The sequence below is a fragment of the Neovison vison genome, chromosome 8 (genome assembly GCF_020171115.1).
Source record: "Neovison vison isolate M4711 chromosome 8, ASM_NN_V1, whole genome shotgun sequence".
Classification (NCBI taxonomy): Eukaryota; Metazoa; Chordata; class Mammalia; order Carnivora; family Mustelidae; genus Neogale; species Neogale vison.
Window position 1 is genome coordinate 83740658 of NC_058098.1, and position 4722 is coordinate 83745379.

At 44.0% G+C, this 4722-nt stretch overlaps 1 pseudogene; it reads right to left on the bottom strand.

Annotated features, from left to right (window-relative positions):
* Positions 1-3245: 3245 nt before the first annotated feature.
* On the bottom strand, positions 3246-3823 carry LOC122916511 (annotated as a pseudogene).
* Between the last annotated feature and the right edge of the window lie 899 nt (positions 3824-4722).

Sequence of the window (4722 nt, forward strand, 5' to 3'; positions counted from 1 at the left end):
AATAAGAATATCTGGGGCTGGGATCCAGGCATTAATATTTTTTTCTGAAGCTCCTTGGGTGATTCCATATGTGGCCATAGTTGAAAAGTGCTACAGGTTCAATTCTCCTTACACATGTGTACATGAAAGTGTTAAGAGGAAAAGGGGGTAGCAAACTTCAGTTTCTAGCTTGATGTCATGTTGGGGAGGGGGCCCTCTTCAAAAGGAACTTTTCCGTATGTGTGGTTTTTTTTTTTAAGATTTTATTTGTTTATTTGACCGAGAGAGAGATCACAAGAAGGCAGAGAGACAGGCAGAGAGAGAGGGAGGAAGCAGGCTCCATCCCAGGACCCTGAGATCATGACCTAAGCTGAAGGCAGAGGCTTAATCCACTATATGTTTTTTATTTAAGATATTTTTAAAATGTCATGACTCTTCGACGTTTTTATTTGACAAGGACATGTGATATTGCATTGTGGAAAATATTTTGTTTGATTGGAGAAATCACTTTTTATGAATAAACTGGCTCTAAACTTCCTTGAAGCCAGAGGACCTCTCTTTTTCTTTTCCTTTTTTTTTTTTTAAAGGTTTTTAATTTATTTTAGAGAGAGTGAGAGTACAAGTGGGGGAGGGACAGGGGGAGAGAATGGAGCCTGAAGTGGGGGTTGATGATCCCACGACCATGGGATCATGACCTGAGCTAAAACCAAGAGTCAGACGATCAACTGACTGAGCCACCCAGGTGCCCCTAGAGGATTCTGTCTTTCTCACTGGATTCTAGCATCCCAGATACCAGGAAGTAAAAAGAAAATCATACCAGCACATCAGGTGCAGGAGCTGCACCCCAGGGAATGCTGCACAAATGAAACGAAGTTGAGGATACAAATTCTCTTCATTTCTGATGTAAGCTGAGTCTTTCTGAATCTTCTCCCCCCAGCCCATCTAGAGATCTGTGGAATCATTCTGCTCCCAGGGCTCTGGAGGTTTATTCTACTCCCACAAGGAAAGCAAAGCATGATCTCATTTCTGATTTACTTGTCTCTGGTAGGCTGCCTTCTTGTTCCCAGACTGTAGTTTCCTGGAGAGCTGTGACCAAGTGTTTTTTTTTTTTTTTTAGGATTTTATTTATTTATTTGACAGACAGAGATCACAAATAGGCAGAGAGGCAGGCAGAGGGAGAGGGGAAAGCAGGCTCTCCACTGAGCAGAGAGCCCGATGCGGGGCTCAATCCCAGGACCCTGAGATCGTGACCTGAGCCGAAGGCAGAGGCTTAACCCACTTAATCCAGGCGCCCCTCATTTATTTTTGTATATCCAAATCTTTTTTTTTTTTTTTAAGATTTTATTTATTTATTTGAGAGAGTGAGAGCAAGAGCACAAGAGGAAAGGTACAGGGAAGGGCAGCATGAGAGGAAGAAGCAGACTCCCTGTGAGCACAGAGCCCAGCGCAAGGCTTTGATATCAGAGCTCTGGGATCACAACCCGAGCGGAAAACAGCGACTTCAGACTGAGCCACTGAGGCAGCCCTTGAATATCCAAATCTTAACACAGTGCTTCCCACATACCAGGTGCTCAAAACATTTGTAGCATTGAATTAATATATTTATTGCATTTTCACAAGTTCAAAAGGGTGATTTTGTTCAGCTGGTGAGACACAGAACTAAAGACATTAAGAGAAGGGTGCCGTCTAGCCAACTAGTAGCCTCCAAAACGCATGTGAATTAATCAGTGCAAATCTGTGACCATTGTCTAAAAAACACTCAAAACATACATTTTACTGAGGGCACAAGAGAAGCAGCCTCTTCTTATGGATGACTGCGGTCTAGTGACTGGTTTCCACCCTCCTGAATTAGCCCCAACCTACCTCCTATCCATTCCTCATGTCAGCCAAGAGACTTAAAGATTTGAGACTTTAAAAATATAATCTATGGGGCACCTGGGTGACTCAGTGGGTTGAGGTACTGCCTTAGGCTCAGGCCATGATCTCAGGGTCCTGGGATTGAGCCCTGCATTGGGCTCTCTGCTCAGTGGGGAGTCTGCTTCTCCCTTTCTCTCTGCCTGCCTCTCTGCTACTTGTGACCTCTCTCTGTCAAACAAACAAATAAAATATTTTTAAAAAATAAAAAAAGATAAAAATATAGATCTGATCATGTCACCCCCTTGGGAAGAATCATCTCAGGGGAAGCCCCTAAGGTTGTACTTGACCTGGCCTTTGTCTACCTCTCCAGCTCCTTTGTAGGTTCTAGGTCTCAGAGGTGCATTCTCTGACCACTCTACCTAAAGTGGCATTAGTTGTTCATTACCCCTGCTTATTTTCTTCAAAGCATTTTTCTCAATGTAAAATAACCTCATTTGGGGCACCTGGCTGGCCCAGTCAGTAGAGCATGTGACTGTTGATCTCAGAGCTGTGAGTTTGAGCCTCACATTGGGTGTAGAGATTACTTTGTAAAAAATTTAAAATTAAAAAATAAAAATATATTACCTTATATATTTATTTACTTGTTTACTGTCGGTCTCCCTGAACCTAAATATAGGTTCATTAAGGAAAAACCTCATTTTGTCTATCTTGAGCATCCTTGAATCCTCAGTAGCTGGCTCACAGTAGGCAGTCAATCAATATTTGTTAAATATTTAATACACAGAAAAAGGAGTATGTTATTCAGTTAAGGAGGTATGAAATACTACAGGCAGAAGAGTGGTCATGGATTATAGAGTAGAATATTAAAAAAAAAAATTATAATTATGGGGTCCCTGCCTGGTTCAGTTGGAAGAGAATGTGACTCTTGATCTCAGGGTTTTGAGTTCAAGCCCGATGCTGGGTATAGAGATTACTTAAAATAAATTTAAAAAATTTTTAAAAAGTCTTTATAATTAAGAAAAAAAAAAAAAAAGCCTGCTTCCCTCCACCCTGCCCAAAGGAAAACTTGCTGTGCTTTATTCCCATGCCTCAAACTCATCACCAAAAAGAGAACTGCAATAGCAGGGACAGGTTTAAGATAGTTCAGGCAAGAGGAGAGTAAGTCCAAGTCTTCTCCTTAAACTGTTCTTATCCAGCTGTGGCTCCTCCTGGGTGGCCTGGAAAGGCCTGGAAAGGCCTGGGCTGTCACCACTTGCTTCCTGGTCGCTTTCATGGTAGACTTGGTGACTTTGCCACCAGCTGCTGCTGTTTCTCCACATTCTTGAGGACCCCCATAGCCACTGTCTGTTTCATGTCACATACAGTGAAGCGACCAAGGGGTAGGTAATCTGAAAAGCTTTCCACACACATAAGCTTTCATGGAATCATCTGAATGATGGCTGAATCCCCAGGTTTTGGAGCTTTGGGACTGTCTTCTGGCTTCTTGCCTGAGTGCCAATCTTCTCTGTGACGTCTGCAAGCTTGCAGGCAATTTGGGCCGTGTGGCAGTCCAGAACTGGGGAGTAGCCAGCTGCAATGCTGCTGGGGTGGTTGAGAATGATCACCTGGGAGATGGCGCTCCCCAAGTCTAAGAACAGGTCATTCTTTCTGTCTCCCACCACGTAGCCCCACCTGATGTCCTTCACTGACATTCTTCACTATGAAGCTCACATTGTCACTCCACAGGGCCTCAGCCACCTTGTGGTGCATCTTTATAGACTTGACATCTATATCAAGTGGTGATGTTGCAGGGGGCAAAGGCTTGAGGAAGCCTGTTTCCCCCAAGCCCACGGGCATGGTACCAATGCCCCCATCTTGTATACATCCTGCAGAGGCGGCTACCAGAGCTTGTCCATAGGGCAGACAGGGGGAATGATGGAGTTCAGTGCTTCTAGTAATGTTGTGGCCACCATGTTTCCTTCCCTCCTGGTGATCTTTCAGCCTCTGAACTAGGACATCTTGGTGCTGTCCCCATGCCTGCCAGAGATGGGCACAAAGGCGACAACCTCAGATTTGTAACTGATCTTCTTGATTTAGGCCTTCACCTCCTTGCAGATCTCCTCAAAGCATGCACTACCAAAAGGCGGCTCTGCGATGGCCATCTTATTGACTGCCACAATGAGTTGCTTCACACCCAGCATATCAGCCAGCAGTACATGCTCATGGGTCTGCCCATTCTTGGAGATACATATTTTTAAAATTAATTAATTTATTTGAGATAGAGAGATCATGTGGGGGTGGGGGAAAGAGTCTTAAGGAGACTCGGCACTCAGCACGGAGCCCCACGCAGGGTTTGATCTCACAACCCTGAGATCAGGACCTGAGCTTAAACCAAGGGTCAGATGGTTAACTGAATGCACCACCCAGATGCCCCCCATTCTTGGAGATATTAGTAACATTCCCCAGAAGTCTGGAATATTATTTTTCCATGCTCCTGTCTTTAAAAAAAAAAACAACAAAAAAAACCCAGTTCTATATGGTGGAGGTGGGAGGGCAACACAATGATATTTACTTTGGAAACACATACACGACAATTACTTCTATTTTACATGCTGAGAGTGGAAATACGACCCCATTCAGTGCACAATTGGCACTAAAGTTGAAAGTGGACAAGACATTGGTATTCACATCTATTATAACTGGGCCAGAGCTTCAATCACCAGCTGAAAAAATAAACACGGGGTCAGTAGGCATTTGCCCTGCACCCTGAGTGCATTCCACAGTGAAAACCATGTGTAGTGACCTAAAGATCAGGATGCCTCCTGATTTACAATTCATGCAAAGCCATACAATCAACATTGGGTAGAGTGAGCCACAGCAGGGTATCCTTGAAATTGATGCCCACTG